The sequence below is a fragment of the Lissotriton vulgaris genome, chromosome 3_1, assembly GCF_964263255.1.
Source record: "Lissotriton vulgaris chromosome 3_1, aLisVul1.2, whole genome shotgun sequence".
NCBI classification, from domain to species: domain Eukaryota; kingdom Metazoa; phylum Chordata; class Amphibia; order Caudata; family Salamandridae; genus Lissotriton; species Lissotriton vulgaris.
Window position 1 is genome coordinate 1,641,697,781 of NC_141689.1, and position 27,608 is coordinate 1,641,725,388.

Below are 27,608 nucleotides of genomic sequence, written 5' to 3' on the forward strand. Positions count from 1 at the left end.
TTATTTTGCCTTATTCCTTCCTTCTTTCCATTTCTTCTTTCTTTCTTGCCGTCTTTCAATTTTTCTTTCCTTCTGAATATTTTTCTTTTTTACTCCTTTTTTACTTTTTGCCTTCCTTCTTTCCCTTTTTGACCTCCCTCTCTTCCTTCCTTTTTGCATTCCTTCATTCCTTTTTTGAACTTCATCCTTCTATTTTTGTCTGTCTTCCTTCCTTTTTGTCTGCATTCCTTTCCTTTTTTCCTTCTTCCTTTCATTCTTCCTTCTTTCTTCGCTTCTTCCTCAAAGAGAAGGCTAGCAGCCAAGGTCAGACTGATAAATGGTTTAGTTTTCTGTTAGCCAAGACCTTTTCATTTTACTAATAGTATGTGTAACTATATTTACTTGTAGGGGTTTTCAGTCAGGCTTCATCATCTGTGACTGTCATTCATATGTTTCTTACACATTCCAGCATGTATCAAGGGGCAATATTAGCCCACTTCAGTTATTGACTGACTTCACTATGATTTACGGCATGCTGCTCTTTCACAAAGAGCCAATCCACACTCTAGGTAGACCAGAAAAACACTTATTGCCTTTAGCCTGTGTTATTTTTTAGATTTATTGAGAGCCTGACAGCTTTGTGAACAATAAAGTTTTGCAAAACATGACAAAAGAATTGTCAAAAGGCTGGCGGACCACACCAGTTCTATCAGATTTCTAGGTTGGTTCATGTTTTTAGGTTTGTGTGTTTATTACCAACACTTGCAGTGAGCGTTGGGTCAGCCTATTTCTCATCATTTGTTGGCTTCCTTTTCAATCTCAATGGTTTGCTTCTTGTTTGATGGCTTTCCTTTGTCGTCTTCTATTTGTCTCACCCTAAGAGCAAAAACTCTTTATTATCCTATAGATTATATTACTTATATTCTTCCACATCTCACATCAAAGTGCTTATTTTTCTTTTTAGTCTGCATGGAGTGCATGTTCTTTCTTCTCCCTGGGCTTCTCCGCTTCTCACATACCCAGGCCATCTTGCTCCTGACCTATCCCAGCTCATCTGAAAAAGCACTGGATCAGTTATATTTTTACTGAGTTTTGAAAAAAGTTCATACTGTATTGGATAGGTTTTGTTATATCTCTTGAATTCCACCTGTTGTATGAAGGCTCAGGCTTGGCACATACAGACACCATTAATAAGCAGGGGGAGGGGTAGGTTCTTCATTCAAAAGCATTTGACACAGGAGCGTGATTGGAAGGAATATGTTTCTTCTTCCAGAGGCCCATAAATACGCTCCTTCAGATGCTGCGTAGCACCAAATGGCTGGACCCTTTGTTCTAGTTCTAGGTCTTGGTAAGTAGTTTTCCTTTAAATGTTGTCACTTCCATATTCATAGCCTCAAACAGTTGTTACGTCTTTCTAAGCACCTGCATCTAGACCTCTGTGTTTTAGTCAAAGTGGTTCATGTGCAATTGACCTTTTAAATTGTGTTCAGAATTTACTGCATGTTTTCTAAATGTAGAAAACATTTGATTCAATGTTCAGTTTTGAGATACTTTACTTGGCTTTTACCTCTAATATTTAAAAATGTGAACTTTTCTTTACAATATTTTACAAACAGACACTGGCACAGCCAATAGCTTATATTTTCACAAGAACAAGGGAACCCAAAAGGTATATCATAGGGACCTTGGGCAGTATCAATTTACAAAAGACAATGGTCCCTATATGTGGACAGGATAGCAGAAAATAATAATCATACACCTAATAAGTAGTATGTTTCTTTGTCCAGCCGGACAAGAATTTTATTGCATCAAACAATATAGCATTCATCATATTGCATATGGGGTTTTTTGTCGACGACGTTTCAATGCCTTTTTAAATTATGACATCATCATCAGGACAAGAATTATCAACATTTTTGTTTTGTTCAACAATTATTAACACAATGCCTATTATCGCATTAATGTCGGTTTACTCGCTGGTTGCCTCGTTCTGAGTTACTGATGAGAAACCGCGGGGCTATTGGCATTCTTTCAAAACAATTCCGGGGCTTCCATCAGGATTGTATGGAATCGCCAGGAGTGGAGCGCGATGGCGCAATTTGTTTTGGCAGGAGCACTGTGGCTAAGAAGGCAGTCCGATGGGAGTGAACTCAATACAATAATGCTGATAATTCTTGTCCTGATGATGATGTCATAATTTAAAAAGGCATCGAAACGTCGTTGATAAGAAACCTCATATGCAATATGATGAATGCTATATTGTTTGATGCAATGGTTTGGTTATGTTTAAGAGATTGAGTCTGTAGCACTGAACAATAGTATACAGACAGATTTTCGCTTTGCCTTTTTGGCCATCTCTTTGTTGTTTTGTCTTAAATGTTGTGGGTCACGGCTGTGCCCACTTGTTATCTTGGTCTTAAAACTCCCTCTATGAACTTGATCATTTAAAATAAAATTCTTGTCCGGCTGGACAAAGAAACATACTACTTATTAGGTGTATGATTATTATTTTCTGCTATCCTGTCCACATATAGGGACCATTGTCTTTTGTAAACAGCCAAGAGCTTGGCACACACATGATAAAGATAGTTAAGGTTCTGTGGAAATCCCAGGTGGGAAAAGATGTGTTGCAGTTTTTCTAGTTACAAAGCTTGATCTCATTAAGAACTTGGAGTCCATGGTAATTCCACAGTCTCTTACTTTCTTAGATACTTTAGGAGGTGTTCCCAGATCATCAGGCCAGGTGGCCAGTGGGTCATCATTTTTCCAACTCCTACATGTGAATATTTCAGGTTTGGAAACATTCAATTTGAGATGGCTTCATGTCATCCACTCATCAACGGCTCTGCGACAACTGAACATTTGAGAGTTTCCAATGGCTTTTGGGCTTGCTAGTTTAAGGATTATTTGTGGGTCATCTACATAGGTATAGCATGTGAGGTGAAATTCTTTGATCATTGCCAGTAATGACTTCATGTAGCTGTTGAAAAGCATAGATAAGATGGTAGAGCCTCGAGGAAACCCTGCTTTTGTTAAGTACAGTTTGGATGAGAAAGGTGGAGAATGGATGATATTTGTTCCATTTTGAAGGTAGGATGCAATCCAGTCAAGAGCAGTCCCTTTTATGCTGACTTTGTAGAGTATTTGTATTAGTTTAATGGTCAACAGTGTCAAAGGCTGCTGAGAGGTCCAAGAGAAGTAGTGGAGCAGCCCCGTTCTGGTCTATGGTGTTCTTGAGGTCATCCCAGATGGGGATGAGGGCAGATTCTGTCCCTCTTCCTGGATTGAATCCTGTTTGAAAGTCAGCAGGGTACGGAGTTATTTTCAATGAAATGTGACATGTGGGCAAATGCTGCTGTTTCTATCTGTTTGCCCAGGAAAGGACCATTTGTAATTGGTCTGTAGTTGTCAGGGTCAAGCGGGTCCAGGTTAGTTTTCTTTAATAATGGGCGTATGTGTTACTTTATTAGGTCTTCTGGAAAGAGTCCTGTATCCAAGCAATTATTGATGATTCTTCCTACGGGTATGGCAGCATAGGTAGTTAGAAGAATGTTTTTGAAGGTTTGGTGTGGGCATGGGTCAGAAGGGCTGCCAGCAGGCCTGCTTGCTTTGACCAGATCCCTAAATTTACTTTGTGATAATTGTTTGAAGGAATGCAGATGCTGGGTTAGCCCACTGTTGAGGTATTTTTTGGAAAGGGGTTGGTGCTAGTGGGTTTCTTTGTTTTAAATAGGAATTCAACAGGTCTGCTTTGGTTGTGTAATGATTTCTCCTTTTGTGAATTCTTGAGTAATGGGATAAGTTCCTTCTATGCATTTAGGTTTACAAAATTTGGTGAGACTGTTATAAAATTCTTTATTTGTACATTTTGTACTTTTAATTCTGTCTGAATATTACCTTTTTTAGCTGTTTGATTTCTGACTTGTATAATCTGTTAAGTTTCTGTACATGACGTTTTCCTTGATTTCTGTTTGTTTTGAACCAGATGCGTTACATATTTCTAATGTGCTCTTGTATCTGTTTTAGTTCTGTATTTCTTCAAGGTGCCTGTTTTCTTTTGTTCCTGTTTTTTTTCTGAGTGGTATTAAGATATTAAAAGCTTCCTGTAGCTACTCTTATAATTTTTTTATTGAATTTATTGTGTCTAGAACTGTGTTAGATCGCAGTTGTGTTTCTAAGTGTTCAAAATTGAGTGTGTCCCACGGTCCATAGGTGGATGTATGTAAGTTGGTTTTAGGTATGCTGCTTTGTGATCTTTTAAGTTGCATAGCTAGCAAATGGTGGATCGACCATGTGACTGGATTAATTGTTTGAAAGGTAACTAGTTCAGGATTTGCAAAGATGATATTTAGGATGTGTTGGTTTGTGAACGATCTGATGTAGGTTCAGTGTGTCTAGGCCAGTGATGACGTTTTTTGGGTGGGGCATATTGGGTTTGTCAAACCAAATGTTTAGGTCACCAAGAATGCATAGGTTGGAGTTGTTGCAGGGATTCTGCTCAGGAACACAACTATGCTTAGGACCATAGAACAGTAGTAGATAGTGACTGAGTCACTATACCACCTCAGTACTATGAGCTTGAGTCAGATTAACTATAGTGTCTTACTTGCCCTCCTACTCATACCCAGAGAGACAAGTGAATTGATAACCCAGAAAACACTACCCCTGACCGTCTAAGGGATCGCTGTAACAGGACACTACCTTTCGCTCACTCACTCCTACTAGTTCACAATGATATATGATAGAGAATACACAAAGGAAGTGTGAAAAGTTTATTTAAACTATTGTGCTTTTCAATGCAGTATATATGCCACAATCAGAAACCAACAGCCTAGTAAAAAATACCATCAGCATTGTCAATAAAACTTATATTATAAAAATCCCTGTCATATTATAAGACAGAATAGCCTAGCCCCCATCCCCTTCTACAGAACCAAACTGATTATACAGCAAAGATCTCCGGGTTTTGTAGCAGACCCCGTACCATATCATAGACAGATGGACATTCTTACATCTCAGATACCGCCATGATCTTCTCTCAGAAAATATTGGTATCTCTCTGTCTATTACATTGCTGTGCATACCTATATGGCAAGTTTCACATGTTCATAAACAACAGCTGCAACTTTGTGTTGTGTTTATGTGCAAGTTCCTGACCAGAACAAAATACCAAAGGACAGTGTTGTCTGTTCAGACTAAATCCCAGGAAAGAACAGAACAAAAAAACACCTGCAATTTCTGTGTGAAAATATAATATGGCACAGAAGCAAACATGTTGATATAGTATTGTGTGCATAGCTAATGTGGCCTTAAGCTAATGTGGTGTGCACAGTTAGGCTAACATAGGGAAAACCACAATGGGCCCTGTATGGAACACATAACAGAGTGTAGTGTTATAAGGTTTGAAACTGTATCTAGAAATGTGTTTGGGAATGTGGCATTGTTAGGTGGAGGTCTGTAACGGAAAAGGAAGTTACTGGAGGAAGATGGTGTAGTGTTGCATCTGGTGAAGAGAGCTTCACAACCTTGTATAGAGGCATTGTCAGCTTTAGTGAGATTTATTGTTTGCTTGAATAAAACATCTAGTATACCTCCTCTTTTGCCTATATGATTTTGTGTGATAGCCTAGAGGAATGGCTTGATGCAACACATGAGCCATGTGATCTCCCAACCATGATTCAGTTATGAAGAGTAAGTCAGTGTGTCAATAAGTAGGTCATAAATGTGAAGCTTGTTTTTAGAGAGTGATCAAACATTTATTAGTAGGCAGTTTAGAGATAGTGTTTCGGTGATTATGTGATTTTCTTTTGTACAAGTGTGAGCAGCATTTGCTGAACTTGTAGCAAGTGTGTCATTAGTGCTAGTATTAGCTGTATCCGGATAGCAATAGTGTAGCTTTTCTATATTGCATTCCTCGTCCAACAGACTTAGAAGGCATTTTGATGGGTCTGTGTGTGTAGGTGATGGAGATGATGGTTGAGAGTAACCCTGGGCTGAGTTTGTGGAGTTGCACTACGCAGAACTCCGCAAAATGTCAAAAAAACTATGTCGCGCACCGCGGAGCTCCACAAGCGGTAGAGTTCCATAGATAAATGCGGTTCATGGTGATTGCACAGCGCAAGATGCTTGTCCGCACTGCGCAATCATTGTGAACAGCACCTTGCACAGCGCAAGCAGTCCCTTCTTTCCTTTTCTGCCACTCGAGTAGATTTTAACTCGAGCGGCAGCTTTCTCAACACTTTGAGAAATCTCGCCGGGAGGTTTATTTTCCACGCTCGCGCTCACTAACTTGATGTTGATGAACCCGAACGAGGAAAACTCTTGCCGGGAGGTGGATTTGTCTCGCTCGTACTTGCCAACGCAGAGTGTGGAAAACTCTGCAAACTCTGTGAGCAGAGCGTAGGTCACTGCCCAGGCTTAGTTGAGAGTGAGTTGTTGAGCTGTGCTGTTTTTGTAGAGTAGCCTTGCTATGTCATATACCTGGGGATGCGAAGTTGTGAAGAATGGCATACTGTTTATTTTGTTTGATTCTGGTTAGGGTGGAATGTGTATGAGTTAGGGGTGTTGGTGCAGCATGTGGGTCATGCTGTGAGGCTCTGAATTTTGGACTGGATGAGAAGCAGTTGAATGAGAGTTATTTTGTGGTGTATTTATGTTAGGTGTGGGGTAAGAGAGAGAGCTTGGCAGTAAAGATGGTTTAGGATGTGTATTATTTGTGTAGTCAGATAGGTAGGAGTGGGTGTATGCTTTTAGTTTGTGATGGAATATATTATGAACTAGTGTGTGTGAGATTTTGTTGCACATGTGTGTCATGCTTTGTTTTTGTGGACTAGTGAGAGGAGATGATGATGATGTAGTGGTTGGTGATTGGAAGTTGAATGGTAAAGGGGATGGTGACTAGTTTTGGAAAAGAGTGTATGTGGTGTGCAAGTGGGAATGAGCAAGAGTTAGGAGGGTATGTGTTAAATTTGATAGCTGGAAGAAGTAATATGTGTGGTGGAGTAGAGTGTAAGTATTCTTTGGTTGTGTGTTTTAGTTAAAATGAAGAGCGGTGTCAGGGGATGAAATGATGGACGGGTGACTATTGGTTTGGTGGTGACAGAAAGGAGTCTGTTAGGAGTATAACTGGTCCTTTGTAAGAACAGGGAGTGTGCGTCTGTATGGATTAAAGTTATGTATAATATGGCTTTGTGGTGTGTTGGTCATGTGTGAATTTGTTAGTGGAATAGGACAGAGGGGTGTTTTGTGTGAGAGTAATGTTGCCATAGTGTGGCAGTTGGGGTAGAAGGGTGTATAGGTGTTGTCTGTAAGGTTTTGTATTGGTGGTTTAGACAATGAAAAGTGATGAGGGTTTGTAGTTAATGAGTAGGCTGCACTTACTGTGAGCATGTTAATATGTTTGTGGATCTGTATGGGTTAAGGTGTGTGATGGTGAATGGAAAAAAGGGTAAAGTCTCTGGCCCTGGGCATGACCAATCCTGAACAGGCCCAAATAGGCAACTGCCCTTGTCCTCTCAAACCGTAGCCTCGATACTGGGCTGAGACACCCTAAACTTAAATAACCCTTGTGATCATTTTCCACTCAAAACTGACCTGTTATTTACAATGTGTCAGGTGTGAATTTTGAGCCTGTGCTCGCCAACACCCTTGTAAACCAACCAAGCCCAAACATTTCTGAAAACTAAACACCAAAGGGAGTACAGGGTTATGTGCCTTACATGGATCTCACAAACCTTTCTTACCCGCAATACCCTTCAAACCTCAAACTTTGGCAAAAAACACACATTCTCCTAACTTTCTTTGAACAATCGTTCTGGAATCTGCAGCGATCCACACTTTTCCTACCACTTTACCTATCCACAATTGTCCGAATATTAATGGTAACAAACTTGTGTGGGTCAGTCTAGTGCTCTCAACACGAAAGGCCCGAAAAGGCAACATTAGGAGCTAAAAAAAATCCCCCAAAACCTACATTTTTTTGCAAAGTGGTTAGCTATGGTTTTTGGGCCTGAGCTCAGCTCCTACCCAGGGAAGCCCACAAAATCCAGACTTTTATGAAAACTAAACATGCATGGGGGTCCAGGCTAATCTGGCTTGTATGGATCCCTTGAAGTGTTTTTTAACCACAATTCTTTTTAAACCTCAAACGTTGGCAAAAAGACATATATTCCTTACATTTCTGTGTGAGAAAGTGTTGGAATCTTGGGAATCTGCAAATTTCCTACCATAGAGCATTCCCACACTTATCTCAAAATAAACGCTACCCCACTTTTGTGGATCGACCTAGCGCCCGTGACACAATAAGCCACAAAACACAACTCAGGGACATCAACATTTCCTGCCACGAAAATATCCTGATTTGGTGATGGGAGTGGTTGCAGTATTTGTGCACAGGATCAGCACACAGGCAACTAGGAAAACCTACCAAACCCAGGCATTTTTTTTAAAAGTCTCGGGTAGTATGCGTTGCATGGATCCCACAATAGTTTCTTACACACAAAGCTGGGCACTCATATCACTGTCACTGTGACTGTCACTGGTGTGAGTGGAGTTTGACCGAAATATCAAACCACAAATATTGCTAGGATTGGAGCCTGAAGAGTAAATCTGACCCCTCCAAAGTCACTTTCTCCTAATGTTGTTTCGATTTTAGTGCCCCAGGGGCCCTAACATTTTTTTTAACAGGAGTGGGGATGCACAGAGGATTTGCAAATTATTTATTTAATATTTATTTATTTATTGTACTTGTAGAGCATGCTATCACCTCAAGAGGTATCCTGGCGCTGGCAGTAGCAAAAAGCAGAGAGGAAGGGCAGTTGGAGGCGGCTGAAGATTAAGGAGGCGGTTGAAGATTAAGGCAAGTTTTTAGCTGCCTTCTAAAAGCAGGTAGATCATCAATATGCCTAAGTTCCATGGGCAAAGAATTCCACAGCTTTGCCGCAGCCTCCCTAAATGATCTGCCTCCAGCTCTAGATCATTTAAACCTGTGTACTGCCACCACCCTGGCCAGGGAGGAGCGCAGATTAAGGGCCGGCACATACCATGAAAACATCTGTTGGAGGCAAGCCGGACCCAACTCATGAAGGGCTTTGAAGGTCAGACACAAGGACTTAAAGGTCACCTTCTCCCTCACTGGGAGCCAATGTAGCTGCGCCAAAGCCATAGCAGAAGAGGATCTCGGAGGCCAGCCCAAGGCCAGTTTGGCAGCTGCAGACTGAAGTCTCTGAAGCCTGTCCAAAAGATAGCTCTGGGACTCCAGCAGAAGGGCGTTGCAGTAATCTAACCTGCTTAACATAGTGCAACATACCACTTCTATCTGTGCCGTAGGTGGTAACAAGGGCAGGATTTTTCTCAGAGGGCGAATAATTGCCATACAGCTGGCTACCACCTTAGAGACCTGCGCCTCCAAGGAAGGATCACTATTGATCATGACCCCCAGGTTCCGAACTGCCCTCAACGGTTGAGCCAATGAGGTGAAGTCCTTCGGCCAAAAGTTGTCAGGTAAGGAAGAACTTATCCTAGGCCGAGGGCAATAAAGCACCTCGGTCTTCCCAGAGTTTAATTGCAGCAAATTGGCTTCCAGACATTCTTCAGTGGCTCGCATGCAGCTGTGGAATTCCTCCAAGGGGGTAAGATCATTCCCCTCCAAGGACAGAATCAGCTGTGTGTCATCAGCATAGTTGACAATTTCGATCTTAAAATGTTTGATGACCGCTATTAAGGGCTTCATATAGATGTTGAAGAGAACTGGGCTAACTGCCGAGCCCTGTGGAACTCCATGCGAGACATTGGAGAAGGCCGATTGAAAGGGTGGAAGGGATACAGCCTGTTCCCTGCCTTGAAGAAAGGACTCAAACCATCGTAGGGCATTACCCACAACTCCAACATCTCTCATCTCTCAAATCTGCGTTTCCTTTAAAATAAAAAGCATGAGCACCTACCCTTATTAAATATTAGCCCTTTGGGATGGGCCTGGGGGTTGGGTGGACTAGTTTTGGGAGTAGGGGCATGCAACCCTCCTCCTAAATATTTTGGAGGCTCTTGGGACCCCATCCCCTGGAGCCAATATGTTGGTTTATGGGGAGGGAGGCATGTAGCCCGCTACCCAAGCCTTAGAGTTGCTCCAGGGACTCCATCCCCTGGGCCCATTTCCTTTACATGGTGGGGCATCGGGCCCGTCTCCCTGAGCCATAGAGCATTACCAGGACAACATCCCCAGAGGTGGGATCAAAGCGGCGTCCCATGGACCCCATCACCCCGCAAACTGCTCTTCTGTGCCATGGAGAGAGTGGGCAGGGAATGTGAACTTTATTCCCTGCCGGCACTCTCATGGCCTAGGGAATACAACCAAGCTCCCACCCGATGAGAAGTAAGCTGATTTCACCTAGGCAGGAGCAAAGGAATGGAGACGGCTCCCGCCAGCACTCATATGCGGTGCTGGCTGAGGAGACAGCAGGGGTCTTGGTGCTCCCTTAGCAGCCCCAAACATCTGGCTATGTTGTGAATGCTCTGGGTGGGCATCCACTTTAAAATAATTGGTTGCTCCGGCTGGCACTCACTATGGGGTCTGGCTATGGAGCTGGTAGAGACTGCGGGATCTTAGGGCTCCACCTGTGTGTCAACAGTATAAAATTGTGTCCTGAGTGGGACCTGGACACCCAAAAAAGGCAGGAGCCACTCATTTATTATTCACAGCTCTATGCAAGGAGCATCTGATAATGTCCTATGAGGATTTCTAAAAATATTTTTGGAGTCTGATGTTGTCCCAATGAAATCCATTGTGCTTTCTTGCTTGCCCTGTCCCTCCTGGGGAGTGGGGTTATTTGTATATGCGGGAGGCTGCACTTTTTTTTACAGTTTGGCAACTGATTCACAAACCCACTCCAATTTTGTTGCAACATTTGAAACATGTTCTTTTGACCCAGGAATTCCTCCTCCAGGCCTAAGGAGATGGAGTATACCTGCCCCACGACCTTATATCTTTATTTTAAATTTGCTCCAGGACAAGGGACTTGGCCCCATGGTCTTAGATGGCTGCCGCTGCATCGTTTTTAATGTGGTGGCATACCATCAGTTCCTGTCTTGATGTCTGTCGGCTTGACAAATCCTCCAATGCATGAAATAGCTACATTTTTGTATCTTTAACATCTCAAAAATGACTGAATGCTCACACTAAAAGTACACTTTCTGGACCAAGATCTAGCTTTCTGACAACTTTGCTGTAAATCTGCCCAACCGTTTTGGCTGTAGTTTTGTCTAAATATCCTATAGAAAAATAAATGGGGGAAAAAGCTTTTTGGAACTCTACATTTTTCTCAGCCTGCTTAGCAGATTACTCTGAAACTTTCCAGGAAGGAGCGGATGTGCATGAGACTTTTTTGGGGAAAGTTTTGTGCAGATTCATCAAACAACCCCAAAGTTCTAAGCAAAGCAAAAAATTATTTTCCTACGGAAACATGGTCCTAACCCAGTGGTGCGCACCTACATACATATATCTATATATCTATATCAATATATAGATATAGATATGGGTATATCTATAGATATACATATAGATATACACTCTCACACACACACACACACACACACACACACATATACATACCTTTCGTCAAATATCTCTTGGTTTGCTCTACTAACATTCCCATTTTTAGCTCTTCCTACACAAGAATAGGACAGTAAGCCCTAATATAAGCAACTGCCATTATTGGCATACAGGTACAGTGTCACTAAAAAATTAGCTTGTAAGAATAAAGTTGAAGGCATGTGAACAACACCAGTTTCTTATGTACACATCAAGTGGCAATGTTTGCTAAATAGGCCTTTCAGTTAATGTTCTGGTTCCCCATGTTCCTTTTTCAAGGTTTTCTTCTCATGCTCTTTCTCTATCTCTAGTACAGTAATGTATCTATTCTACAACTAACAATGCATGTGAATAGCTACAAGAATTGTTGAGTTAGCAGAAAAATGAAATCAGCATTTTTGCAACATGGTGAAATACAGGCCTAAATAAGACAACCTGCACATTAACTCATTGGTGCACATTTAACATGCATGTGCAAATTTAGACACAAATGAATATACGTTTCTTGTGCATTAGGTTTTCTATTACATGTAACATCCAGTAAGCCTTTGAAATAATCAGCTGTGAGTATGGCTAAGAACTACATTTAAATCACTGATATAAAATATTAATGCACACATTACATAAACTTTGCTGTTTCAAGTAAAACAACATTCTACATGGTTAAGGATGGTTTCTATTCAGTTTTTAAATTAATAAATGTTATCCATGTGAATTTCCACACATATTTGGAAAGCTACATTTAATTTCTATAGGGAGTACATAATCTACTAATTGAAGATGGCTTAATTATCACAATCAATTAGGGTAAAACACATTATTATGAGTAAATGATCTAATCCTACAGTTAATACACTCTTTAATAAGGATGTCAAGTACAGCACTTACATTAGTTTGTTAAACCATACAAGAAACATGTGCTAAGTGTACTTTCTACCGTGCCTTTTAAATCTCCGGGACACATTTGTGATGTGTAAAGGGTGGGCAACCTTTAAGCTGCACCACTAGTTTCCACTGAATTTTAACTTAATGCAGAATACACAAGTCAAAGTATGGATACTGCCTGTGGTGAACTTGCACTTTGTAGGTATCCCATTAAAGGCCTGTACCTGAAGAGAAAACTCTGTCCGATCTCTGTGACGGTAGTATGCCATATCCCTGAAAAAACAAAACACAGAAACCAATGCTTCAAACTCCCTAAATGGTAAAAGAAGAAATAAAAAAAATCACAATGCTTAAAAAAATAATATAGTAATCACAGTCCTGGCTTTTGATCATGATTTCAGAAGATGATTGTTTTTTTTTGCCATAAAACTTCCTAAAATTTCTAAAACAGAATAAACTGGTAGGGTGCAGGGACTTCTATCTTGAACAACAGGTGGGCATTTAAAATGTCTGGCAGGTGGGTGAGTTCTGTATAGAACAAGTCCAATAAATTAGGAAGGAGACAGGGTTGAGGCAGGATGCAATCAGGAGAGATTGTTACATGTTTTTTAATTTTTTATTACAAACATATGATGCAAAAATAGATACTGATATCTTAACTTGAAGGTTATATGCAAGCAATAAAAACGATTGCTTGAAATTTTAACAGTAGAGTATGGATGCTTCCTAGCAGAGAAGTGCATCTAGAATGAGTGTAGAAAGCCTTTTCGGTTTTAATTCACATCACAGGAAAATATTATTCTTATTTAGTCAAATCACAACTTTCTTTACACATCTGTACCCTGGAGACATAGTAGAAACACAAAGGTGATAAAAATAAAAAATGGATTAAGGATGAAAATAAAAAAAACTTTTTCACAGGAAAGTATCGGTCCATCACACCTAGCACTGATGTGTACTACTTTTTAGCAGATGTGCGTGTGAGCATGCACAATATAATGCTCACTCATAGTACAAGAGAGCCAGTGGGCTGACCCATTGCTCCAGTGGTGCGTGGAAGCAAAATTTGATTGACAGTTGAACAGACCAAAATATGAAGAGGGCTGACCCAAAGGCTCGCCATGTTTGAACTTTATGTATTTTTTGTCTAGGGAACATCAAGAAATCAGATTTAAGAAAATAGGTTTACCAAGGTAGTATTCAGTGAGTTCATTTTTCTCCACAATCACATACAACTCTGTGACATGTTTATTTTTCCTTATCTTATTGATTGCTTTCAATACAGTGGTGGGCCACTGATAAAAAAATGCATGCTGAGTAAGGGAGGGTTGGCCTTATTTGCACAAGGATACAGAACTGTGCCTTCTCTCATACATACCTTTGAGCAACAGAGTACAGTATGGATTGATTTCTAAACCAAGTAATTAACTGGATCGCCCTACAGATTCCAAATATTCATCGTGGTTAGAGGTTACCTTATTTTACGAACTCATAATTAGCTATTTCTAGAAAGCGTTCTTACATAGCATGAGATTTACCTAACATGTGTCATATTGAATACAATGAACTAATATAGTTCACACAAGTTACTTAAATACAAAGCAACACTCTTTGTTGTTAGTGAAGAAAGAAGCAAATATCTGGCCAGTCCCTACTTTGCAGAATGTGTGATCAGAAATCCTGGGCTCAAAATCCCCCCTTTTCTTTTTGATTAAATTGTTTGATGCTAGGCTCTGCTCCTCATTTTGCTTTACTGTCAAATGTGAGGGAATTTGAATTAATTTAGATCAGGAGCTGTTGGGAAAGACCATCCTTTGCGTGGTATTCCCCCAGATTTTTGTCTTTAATACCCAATTTTATCTCGGCACATGTTTGTGTTGGCATTTAGACTCAGCACACTTTATTCCTGCTAACCAGCAGTAAAACGCTTGTGCTTTTCCTTACAAAAATAGTAAAATTGATATGCACCCAATTGGGACATTGAATTCACTTACAAGTCCCTAGTAAATGGTACTACATGCAGCCCAGGGCCTGTGTGTTAAATTCTACAAGCGGGCTTCAGCACTCATTGTGTCACCATTACAGTAGCACTGTAAACATGTCTCATGCCTGCCACTGCATCCTGTAGTGCAGTTTTAAAATTGTCATTTCGATCTGGCACAATTAACATGTTGCCAGGCGTAAATCTTCCTTTTTAATACTTAGAAGTCACCCCTAAGGTAGGCCTTAAAGGCCAATAAACCAGGGTTCATCCTATTTAAAAACTATGGGGCTCATTAGGATTGCGGTTTTTCCGCATCCTCGGGGCCGGCGGAAGCCACCGCCGGCCCAGAGGATGCGGAAAAACCATAGCAGACTGACCAAAGACCCACCGCCACATTAGGATGGCTGGTGGGTCCAGGTTTCCGTCCGCAGCTTTTCCGCCGCGGTTGGCTTACAACCGCGGCGGAAAAGCTCTAATCTGGTGACGGTGTCTTTCAGACACCGTCAGGCAGATTAGGATGGGATGTAAAACATGCTTTTTCGTGGCGGCTTTTCCGCCGTGGAAAAGCATGTGTAACTTCACTGCGGGGGCCCGTTGCGGGCCCCCTAGGTGAAGGGGTGGTGGGGGGTGCACATGGAGGGTACCTATGGTATCCCCTTGCATTTGTATGCAGAAAGCGGCAGGCACCGCGAGGTGCCTGCCTCTTTCTGCATGCAAATGCAATGACTGCATTTTTAACATTGCCGCGGGTGCAGCTTGTAGCCGCACCCGCCACAATGTTAAAAATAGAGGATGTGACTGCCAGGGTGGCGGTCACATCCTAATCGCACAGGAGGGGACTCCGCAGCCCATGCGGACGTCCCCTCCTCCTCAGTGATCGCGGACGGACTCAAGTCCGTCCGCGATCATAATCGGCCCCTATATGTGTATCTAAGTTTAACTTTTCTTGACATTGAATAACTCCCAAAGTCATCTTTCACTCTAGCAATGCTAGCCCTCCCATTGGCTAACACAGGGTTACTTAATTGCTTTTAAGAAGTAATAATTTCAGTTTGGGAGCAAATAGAGAAATATTTCTTCCACTCATTTGAATTGTAATGTAAAATCCTCTTCAACTGTAAAGTCTGATTTTAAATTACCATTTAAAAACTTTTAGAAAGTTGGTATTTTTCTGCCTAAACCAAATTCACCTTTTTGCCCCTGTCCAGGATCACGGTTATCGGCTTTCCTGTGGTGTGCTTAATAATCCTTTCCAGACAAGGGACAACAGATCATTGGGTATGTGGGGAAGGTTGTTCATCTCCTGAGCAGGGTTACCTGGGAGGGGTTTTACTCAGCCCTTCCTGCTATCCAAAGGATAGCCCGAGGCTGAGCCAACCAACTTCCTGACTTCTGAAGCTGCCTGCTCTGTCACTAGCAAATGCAGCTCACTCTAGGGTCTGCCTGCCCTTTGCTATGCTATACAGATTCGGACCAAATCAAGGGAAGAGGGAACAAATGATCAGAATTAGTTTAGGGTTAGACAAAGAGAATGCTCTCCACAGATACACTGGCATTGGGAACAAAAGTGAAAAAACAGAACGAGTATGCTATTCCTAAGGGGAAGATGAGGGAGAAGGAAAATGGGAAGAGCAGGGTATTCGAGGAGTGTTATCAATCAGGCACTGGAAGACGAGAGTGCGTACTAGCACTGGGATAGCTTGAATAAGGCGCAAAAGCCCTCACACATCCGAGGGCTGTCATGCTTCATCATAGCCATAATAGCAACAAGGGGTTTGGCCCTAGGCAGCTGAACAGGGCCGTAGTAAACTAAGAGGAAGAGGGGGGTTTGTCCTGGCTGTCACATTCTAATGCTGCTAAACCAATTTAACAGACTAAAGGCCATCAATTTAAACAATATGGACTGTAAGCTGTTGTGAACGTATCTAGGACCCTAATTAAATATTCCCGAATTATGCCCTTATGTGGTTATAACAAATCATATCCATATAAAGGCATAAGAATCATATCCATATTTAGTAATAGCCAATGCAGTCTGAATACGGCAAGGCTACTCCCTTAGACTCCTAGAAAGCACAACGAGTTCTTTAAACAAACCAAACCTCCAGCAACCTGGGAATTCCCCATGCTTTTGTTTTGATTTGTCCTAGAACTCCTGCAAGTCCCAAAGAACGGTCAGTTCTTAGTGACATATTTTATTGACGTCTTATGTCCAACCTTATGTCAAACACGGCACCTTCCAGGTATAAATATACTAGCGTTTGCCTTAAGCAACACACTGTGGTTTGGAGCAGAGCGGCTATCTACTTATCCGAAGCCCAGCTGATGCGAGTGCCGAAGGAAGACGTCCCTCCAATTTTGACGCACTGAGAAAGACGCTGTCTTTTTCTCCTGCTGAGAAAATCCAGCTCCAGTGTTTCCAGTCACCCTTGCGGGTTACTGAGAGATTGAGTCCTGAGAACGAGATACAAGACCTCCTTCATTCTAAAACCAAGGTACGGAGCTGATTAGACCCTTAGAGAATTCTTGAGTCAGATTCATTGCAAAACTAATTTAACTTCAACTGCAACTCCCTTACTCCTTCCCACGTACTAGGCTTGGGTTAGGTACACAGGGGTAGGCGTATTTAGAAGCACCAGTTGAGTACGTTTAGTCAACTTGTATCATTGTATGTAATTGTATATATTTTATCCGTTTTAAGTATCATATGGCTCAGAAACCATATCAATGCTTTTACAGTATTATTTCATAATACTCCTTTTACTGTACGCACTTTACTTTATAACAAGTATTACAATTGTGGCAATTCATTTCTCTTGCATGAGAAAGAAGACTGCTCAATAAATACCACCTTTTATTGAAAACGCCTGTCTCTCTATTTCTCTGCACTCTGGTGAAACTAAGTATGCACGGTTGACTGAGTAAAATAGCTATCTATTGTTTTCACACGACTCTGGAGATATATTCCTTATTCTGGGGGAGCAAAGTTGTCATGTTTATGCGGTTGTCAGAAACAAATCCCTTCTTGTCTAAATCAGGGAAGTTAACTCCTCCCTGTTCATTCGAGAAAGTTTCTAGTGACCTCTGAGCTAGCTGGCATACCTAATTAAGTCTAACATATTCAGTAGAGATCTAGTCAACCTCAGTCCTACGTCTAAACTGCCGTTTATGTTATTCCAATGCACAGAGCCTATTGGGAATATAGGAACTACACTACAAAGCATTTATTTGTTACTTCGTTTGCACTTTACTTCACATTTAATCATGGGTCAGGTAAGTGTGGATATGTTTTAATCAAGAACAAATTATACATATTAAGGCAACAAATAAAACAAAAACATACAAACGTTGTGATAAAACAATTTGATGTAACAAATAATACATGAAGCTTGATACATTTATCTAAACATCAAAACACCAGTCTTACTTCACAAACAGAGCAGCTACTAGGACAACCTTTAGCATCCACATTGTGTAAGAAAATCAAGGAGCTGCTACCCACAGGGAAAAAATAAACATTAGGTTCAGTAGTAAGACAATTCAAATACCCTTTCTACTGGGGGAAACTTAGGGGCATATTATCAAGGACCGTTGTTAAAATTATCGCTGTTTTATCCGCAGGAAACTGACGATAAAATGGCGATAATGGGCTTGATAATACGCCCTTGTTAATTCCCATAGAAGCCCATGTTCTCACCAGAACAGTTTCCTGCCGATAAAATGGCGAAAATTTTAACACCAATTAGAAGCAAAAGTCTCTGCGTTGTGTAATGCCGACGCGTTTCGATTCCCAAGGTGGTTTGTGGGATTCTCTTAGAGCTTGGATTGGTTTATCTGATTGAATAAAGAAATAAATGTGCACGTTGCAGGCGAGAAGAGGCAGCGTAAAAAGTGGATGGAGCGATTTGTGCCAGTCGGGCGGTGCTTTTACGAAGGGTATAAGAATGCTTGCTGTCGATTAAATGGAAACTAAGTTGTACTTTCATTTGACGATTTTCGCCATGCCGGCGGTGATTTTCTTTAATAATTCATTTCAGCTCTCATTCGGTTCAACATATAGCTTAAACAGCACTGCACCACTGCCAATTTCACAAATCGATAAAAAGAATTGCTTCCTTTAAAGTTTGCACAGAAACGGACCTCATCTCGTCTCTTTTCAACTGGCTGTGAAGGTCATCTCTTGGTGCATCATTCCCAGTTTCTCTCTCTAGAGTCATAAGGCAGCTCCTCGTTGGGGTGGCGATGCAATGCCCAATGGGCTCCGCAGTGGGGCTCTGTGCCGGAGTTCTTTTCTGGTTGCTGATGTGAAGCTGAGGGTGTTATGAGAGGGCTTATGTGTAGTGAGTAGAAGTGAGGTAAGGTGAGCGTGATCTTAAAATAGCTATAAGAATCTCCAAAGGTAATTTTAGACAAAAAGTTCCGTTGTACAATGGGAGCTTGTGTGACAGTCATGGTGCATGTCACATGATGCAGGGACTCAAATGGAGGACCAGGGGAGAAGGGTATGTTGCTTGGAGCCCCAAAAGTCACTCTCCGATAGCCTTTCCATGTTGGGCAACCTGACATGGAAGGGCTGTCGGAAACCGATATCATAATCCAGATGGCAGAAACGTTGTCCTTTGGGGATTATGAGCAGCTTCTGACTGGCTTAAGGGCTTCTTGAACCTGTCGGAACCCAGACTGTTTCCCTGTCCAGTTTACACTCCGACCACCGACATTATAATTCGGTGGCCGGAATGTAAACCTTCCATGTCTGTCGAAAAGTGTCCAACCACCAGTCAGAGGCTTAGCAACCGACATTGAAATGAGCCCCATATCCTCTAAGTTAAGCCTGGTTGCTTTTGTACCAAACTACTAGAGGGTTAAGCAAAGTTTTATTAAGTGATGTTTGTGGTTTATCATGACAAGGATTGCATTACTTGAGTGGGGCCTCCCTCCACTTCAACTATTACTCAAATTTCTTAAGAAGCTCTGCTGTACAAAAACAACATGCTTCATATATATTAACAATAATGTCTACACAGAGTGCTCAAGACAAACTGATGTGAGTTACTTCACTTTGGACAATGTTGTAAATGTATAGAGGTGATTCCTGAATGTTTCTACGGTAATGTTTAGAAATTACAACTTTAAACAACTGTAATTCAATGCATTATTACAATTTCTCGACTGAAACACTTAGAAATGCTACAGAAAGATACTTATTTTAATTTAAAGTCTTATGTTCTACATTACGCATTTCATGCTGATTTACATGCAATGCCTATTTTTGGTTTGTTTAACACTATGGCTCTTTTTACCAGTACCGACACAGATGTCCATAGGAATATGCTGGCCTGCCAGACTCTAGCACATCTAGCCAGTCTGTATGTAACAGTGCTCAAGGCACTGATTGCATTTTATTCTGGTAGGTGTATGTGTTAGATGTTGGTTAATCATTCTGGAGGAGAAGTGCGTACCGCTCCACTCTTGCCTCATCTTGGGAAGCTCACAATGAGGAATTGCAATAGCTTTGGATTTTTTTATAACGTTATAACCCTGGTCAACTGTGTGCTTAATGAAGGATTCTTTTGCAGTGGCTGAGTTGCTTCTTAATCAGAATTCAGAATGCTTCTTGAGCCTGTGCTGATCACCAGTGCCAAGTTTTGGAGCTGTGAACTAGCAGAGAAATTCTTTGGAGCTGCTTTTTCACATTACTGTCATCATAAAAAAGTGATTTCACAAAAAGGAAGGCAAAAATCTCTGTGGCAGATGAAGATATACTTGATGATGTCATCATCATTCAAAAACCAAAACTTTTTAGGGCCATTTGAACTCGATTGGGAGCGTAAAACAGTTGATGAGCTCATAGCGCAATTGAGGTTATCACAGTTGCTGCTCAGAAAAGCTGAAAATGTGGCAGGAGGTACGCCATTGTTTCAATGAAAGTTTTGGGTACCAAGGGCCTCATGTAAAGAACATTTGTGTGCATGCAAATGGGGCTGTTTGTGACCTCAAAAATGCTTTTTGGCATGTACAAAGCCTAAATGGCAGTGCAGTAACTTGTTTCCGAATCACAATTTGGGTTTTCCAATTCGGAATCAGGAAAGGGTGTGTTTAGGGAGTCCCTTCCTAATGTCGAATCGCAGTGGTATGTGTGAATGTTTTGAAACCGAAATGTGGTTACAAAACATTCACTAATTACTACTAATTAAGAAAAGGGGGTCCCCAAGTGACTTTTCATTTATTTTGTGTGACCTACCTACTATTCATTAGATAGGTTGATTTGTGACCCATTAGGAATTGCAATATAAACTTTTAAAGTTTTCCTAAATTATGAATTGTGATTTCCTAGTTGCGATTCGCTCAGAATCACAATTTGAAATTCGCAATTCTGAAGTTTTGTACATGTGCCCCAAGAAACTTTGTACAGAATCAGGCAGGTAAAGCCTTATCCCTGTATCTCATCTGTGCCAAGGTTTAGGTGTGTGCCTTCTCTGTAAGTAAGGGATGGTGATAGCCTGGATGGCATTGGCGGAATTAGCAATTGAGGACAGCATAAATAGTGCACCTCTGACCATTTGTGCAGTTTCAGATAGTGCCACTCAACCAGAAAGTATTGGTGTGTTTTACATGAGCTCCAGTTACATTGTACAAGGTCACATTAGTTTTGTAGGCATGGAGACATTATGTGACTTGCCCAAAATCACAGCATGTTGAGCCGATGATGAGACTCAATCTTGGTTGGTTCCCCATATTCAAAGTCGGCATCTCTGATAATAATTCCACATCCTCTCCCCTTATATACATGTTCCCAAGAATACATCTTCTGCCGTACTTTACTTCAAGTGCAAAATTATATTTAATATGTAGTCATTGCATTTATATTGCGCTTCATACGCTTGGCCTGAAGCAAGGAAATATGGGCCCCATGTACAAATGTAATTGTTTGCGATAACCAAAAACTAAAATGTTGCCATTTGCTATTTGGTAATCGCAAACATAAATGCATAAATGTGACGATTCCCATTGGGCCGCAAATAGACCTCCCTCGTGAATATTAATTAGGTAGGTCTTGTTTGCGACCCTTTGGGAATCGCTAAAATCACAGGGATGGTAGCCTGCCGGGGTGAGCAGACTGTGATTTCTTCTAAATAAAGTAATATTTTTTTTGCAGACTGTTTTCCCTAAAGGAAAACATATGTATTTAAAAAAAAAGAAACGTTTTCTTTTAATTTTCAGGAGTTGGCAGGGGTGCTTGGGACCACTGCCTGCTCCCTTGGAGACCCCTTCTAATTTTCAAATGTGTTACCACCTACTTCACATAGGCAGTAAAATGCAAAAAAATTTTTACAACATTTCAGTTGGAAAACATTCACACATACCACTGAGATTCGGAACACCCTATACAAGCCTCTTCCTAATACTGAACCACAAATCCAATTTGCAATTCAGTAGATAGGTTACCAAATCACATATAGGGCTTTGTACATGAAAAAATGCTTTTTTGCATTTGCAAACAGGCTGAATCACCCTATGGCCTCCACAAGAAGTCTTTCTACATATTCCCCCTTGTCCTCGCCTCACTTGATCAACTTGTAGCCTGTCTTTTAGGATTCCTGCCATGGCTCACCTCTCTTGACTATCACAGTGTACCAGCATGACTCATATCATTCATCCAAAGCAAGTTGAACTTGATAAGTGTGAACGGAAATTGTCTTTCATCCCGGAATATTCATCAAAAGGCACCCAAGATACACTCAATAGGGGAAACCTTTTGAGACTCTTCCACGAAATCCCCGAACTAAAAGGAATCCGTTTGTGTGACCTAACTTCGGTGGAATTCAAGGAAACAACTGGCAGGGGGGTGGAGGAGTCTCTGACAACTTGGTAATCCAAGGACTTGGTGGACAAAATTGCAGCTATGAGTGGATTATTTGTGCCATGGGGCATCAGGCTTAAGGCATTTCAACGCCAAAGGTATCCATATCCCTTTCTTAAAAAACCAAACGAAGGGAAAAGCCCAGGAAAACACCAGCCCCCATGTGTATGTGGTGCGCGTTCCAAATCACCGATAGCTCCCTTTTACAAGAATAGGCACTCCAAAAGCGAATGTCCTGGTAATACCGGAGGAAGCCTACAGGAAATCAAGGACTGGTCCTGGATCCCAAAAAGGCTGAACAATAAGTATTCCTAACCCAGAAAGAAAAAGTTTTAGTCTGGCGAGGGAAGACACCCAATCAACTAACATCTCGCTCTGTTCGTGGAATGTGCATGGCTTTAGGGACATGGGCCAAGACCAAGAAACCGTATCATTCCTTATGCAACAACAAATAATCTTGCTCCAAGAAACATGGAACATGGGGGCAAGCTTAATACCTGGTTTCATTGAACATCATTGCCTGGCAGAAAGACATTCAAAATATGGCCATCCGAGAGGGGGCTTATCAACTTTCATTACTCAAAAATGTAAATGGGCAATGGAAGAATTAGACACAGGGGCAAACTGGATCCAAGTGATCAAGGTAATCAGCAAGGAACCAACTAAACAACTCCTTCTAATTAACGTTTACATCCACCCGGAGAGAAAAAAGCAGAACAGTAAACATATAGCCCTATTAAAGTTATTAAACTCATTGCAGAAAAGCCACAGGAATTTCCACATAGTGCTCTCAGGCGACTTTAACAGCAATCTTCTAATGACTGAACGGGGAAGAAACAGTAAATCTTCACAGGGCGTGACCGACCTTGTTTGCAAACTAGCAGCACTCGACATGACAATCATGAACGGTAAAGCTCCGGGGGATTCGCCACCTGCGGCAACATACCTGAGTGGAAAAGTTGCCTCGACAATAGACTTCATAATAATCAGCAATAACCTGCTTCAACAAAAAAAACAACTTTAGAATCATCCCACGAGCTGAAAGTGACCACCTTCCGTTGACTTTGAACTTGAAGAATAAAACAAAAATCGCTCAAAAGTGCAATACCATCATGCAGCCGCCAGAAAAGTTCAATTTGCGTAAAGTAAAATGGCGAGGAGTGGCCCCACAATCCATTCAGGAGAAAGTCAAGGCCTTCAAAGAAATCCAAGGCCCTGTGCAAGAACATGCTCACGTAATCCACTGGGAGCGACTGGCTGAATTTGTGATCCTAAATTTCCAGGTTTCCACGCAACGGATCTCAACAAAAGTCACCAGATGGGTTCCGTGGTTCAATCTAGATCTCAAAATGCAAAAAAGAGGGATCGCGAGAGAAGCGCGACGCCTTTCTCGAGCGGGAGAAAAGGGTCCAAAACAAGAAAAAACAAAGTTGCAAACACTAAGGAGCACGTACAGAAGAACTTGGGAAGAGCAAAAACAGCGCATAAGGAATCCATCTGGCTGCAACTATTATCTGCCAGCAAAAAATCCAACAGCAGCAATTTCTGGGGCATTGTCAACATTTTAACAGCCGGTCCAACACTTCAGCGAGAGGCAGGAATTGGTGCTGACATATGGATTGCCCATGTGATTGATTGACGTGGAAGCAAAACTGTATGCGTCTTGCCTACTAATCCAGCTGCAAGGCTGGATGGAGGGAAAAAAACATCATTCCCAAATTCCAGACAGGATTTAGGCAAGGCATGGGTACTCAATCCAACCTCGCAGCGCTAGCACTTCTGACGGAACAGGCGCAAAGAAGGAAACTCTGCCTGTTCGCCTGTTTTGTGGACATTAAATCCGCATTCGATAGAGTGAGCAGGAGTCACCTATGGAAAAAGCTCAACAGATGGGGCTTGCCGAACGTACTGCTCAGCGCCATTATCACTTTGTCCACGGATACTTGGGCCAGAGTTAAGCTGGGAAATGGGTTGAGTACCACCGCAAGTATTCCCACACAAAGTGGTTTGAAACAAGGCTGTGTTCTGGCCCCCAGCCTTTTCAACCTGTATTTATCTGACATAGCCCCACACATTGAAAAACTAGACTGTCACCCCCCGAAATTAGCGAACGAGGCGGTTGCAATCCTACAATACGTGAACGACATAATCTTGCTGAGCCAAACCCCAGTGGGGTTACAGAGATCAATAAATAATCTGGTATCCTACTTGGACAAGGAACAGCTGGAGCTAAATAAAGAGAAAACAAAAATCGTCCGCCTGGTTGATAGTAGAAAACTAAAGTTCAAATGGATGGTCAACGGGGCGAACGTTGAAGAAAAAAGTTCATATAAATATTTGGGCGTAACTATCGGGCAGGGTACAATTCATAAAGAACATAAACTGACCCTCAGAGCTAAGGCCCAATCATTGATCTATGCCTATAGATTAATAGGTAAAAAAATGGACTGCCCGAATTATTCTCACTTGTTAAAAGTAATGGCTATCCAAATTCAACCCAGTTTGTCCTATGGCTTGGTCCCTTGGTGTGGCAAAGACTCGCACCTACAGAATGAGTTACAATCAAAAATTTACAAAGCTGTTTTTGATCTGCCGAAATGCGCCTCGCCTGCCAAGGTCAGACTGGAATTTGGTCTCCAGGATCAGAAATACAGGGGAATGAGTAACTTCATCAAATTTTGCCATACTCTCCGCTCATCTGATTCGGGCACTCTGAACAGCCTATGCCGGGACGAAATTAAGTCTCAGAAGGAGCAAGAAACGGCAAACTCCTGGCGGAGCTTCCTGAGTACCTCTCTGGTTAAGATGGAACTCCAGCCAGCATGGGACAATGCGATGGATAGAGTTTCCTTCAACAAAATAGTAAATGTCGCGGCCAAAAAGAAATCTTTACTGGAGGATAAAATGGCGCTTACCAAAAGGCGGCACGGATGGACAGTTATAAAATCGTACAGGCTCTCAAAGCCGCAAGCTTACTTATCTGCCCATTTCAGTTCTTATTTAAAAATGTGTTTTTTAAAGTTTTGAATGGGTGTGCATGACTCCAAGGACCCATCCCCCTCATGGAAGCCAGCTTTTAATTCGGAAGCTTGTCGACTATGTGGATTTAAAAAAGAAACCCTAATCCACTTGCTATGCTGTCCAGCCATCCTAAGCCAAATGAGACAGTACCTAAAAGCTATTTTTAACGAACTGAACATCCGGTCCAGCAGGCAAGCAGTTAAGCGCTGGTTGGAGGGCTCGTCGTGCATCCTGGCTTGCCGAGGAGTCAAATTCATGAAACTCGTCAATAGTTTCCTATCGCAAGCTGACGATGACTAAATATAAACTCATGTAAAACTACCCCACACCCTTATTCTGGGGGTACATATTTAAAAAAAAATAATAATAATTTTGTTCTTTATTTTTTTTAAATTGTTTAAAATACTATTTTATAATAACTGAATTTTATAGACATGCAATTTTTGTAGGACAAAACAGTGATGCTTTTCGATATTTTATATAGTATGACAATTTTAGTCGCCTGTGCAGATGTATTCTATTTCTCTAGGGGGGTATTTTTGTAATGATTTTAAATAATCAAACAATAAACTTGAACTTAAACTTGAACTTGATGTTTATAAAGTGCACTAAAACCAAAAGCTGTCAAGGCACTGGGTGAGACAGAAGAGAGACTAGCACAAACCAGCTAAGAGGCAAAGACCCAGGTCTTCAGAAGCTTCCTGAAGGTCTGGAGCGAGCCCGCCATGGGTATAGAAGGGGGCAAAGAATTTCAGAGTTTAGCGGCCGCCACTGAGAATGAGCGGCCACCTCATTTAGACCTACAAAATCTGGGACTGACAAGTTTTTTCTGAGTAGAGGGTCTCAAGGCTCTGCCAGGAGTGTACCAATGGAACAAGGTTTTCAGATGTAAGAGCCTATGCTATGCATTGCTTTGTACACCAAGTTCAGAGCCTTGAAGGAGATGCACTTCCTGATCGGAAGCCAGTGCAAGGCAGAGATTCCTTCCCTGGCAGACTGATGCTTAGGGATGTTGAGCATAAGTCTTGCCGCAGTATTTTGTACCACCTGAAGCTTGTTCAGAAACCCTATGCTGGCATGGAGCTACAATGCATTGCAGTAGTCTAACCGAGAGGTAACTAGTGCAATGATGGTGGGCTGATGTAGCTCAGAAGGAATGTACAGCAGCACTTTCTTCAAAGTTTTAAGAATATAGAAGCAAGTACTAGCTGTGCGGTTCACTTGGGCATCAAAAAACCAACACTTCGGTTTTGTCCGTGTTGATTTTAAGAGAGTTGTCCTTCATCCATCGTATTATGCTGGATCTACATTGATTGAACTTATGGGCAACCAGCTGCAAATCATTGGAGATGGAAATTATGATTTGCATGTCATCCACATAAGAGAGGACCTGGAAGCCGAATGATCTCACCAACGAAGCCATGGGGGTCACATAAAGATTAAAAAGAGTGGGGCTCAGTGAAGGCTAGGCTAATGGCCTTGGCTTGGAACCCACCGTAACTGACGACATTGGTTCTGCCGTACATAAAAGAGTGAAGAAGATGCAGCTCCCCCCTGGTGACTCCTGCTTGCCGCAGTCGCTGAAGCATGCGCACTGGGGAGATGGTATCAAATGCTGCCAAGAGGTCGAGCACAATAAACACCGCAGATCCGCCCTGGTCGATCTGCATGAGGATACAGTCCGAGGCAGCTACCAAGGTGGATTCTGTGCTATGAGCTGCCCGAAAACCATTCTGGGAGCTGTCAAGGATGTCATGAGCTTCAATAGGTTTCATAAGCTTGATGTTGATAACTTTTTCCACCATTTTGGCAGGGGTGGGGAGGAGGGAGATAGGTCTAAAGTTCTTCAGATCTAATGGATTGTAGCAGCGTTTCCCCTAAGGGTATAAAACAAACACTTGACTCGAGGTTGCGCCTGTTACAAAGTTTTAAATGGGGTTGGGAGTTTCACTGCACAATGCTGCTCCTCTTTACATTGCACCCTTTAAGGTGCACGAGTGGCACCAGAGTGCTAGGGAATTGAGAAAACCACTCCAACCCGATAATAGAGGTATTTTCTGTGCTTGCACTATGGCCCAGGAGGAACGCATTTTCCTTCGCTGCATGTTGTTTAAAGCTGATTAGTTTATCTACTGGTATTAGAAAGATTTAAATAGCATTAACCTCTCTGATTTTGTTTTCCAGTGTGGCAGTGTAAGTTAGCAATACCAGGGGCAAACTTTACTAAGGATTTTTGCCAATCTGCGTCGTGGTATTCAGAACAAAATGCTATTTTTGGATCAGTGCTACCACAA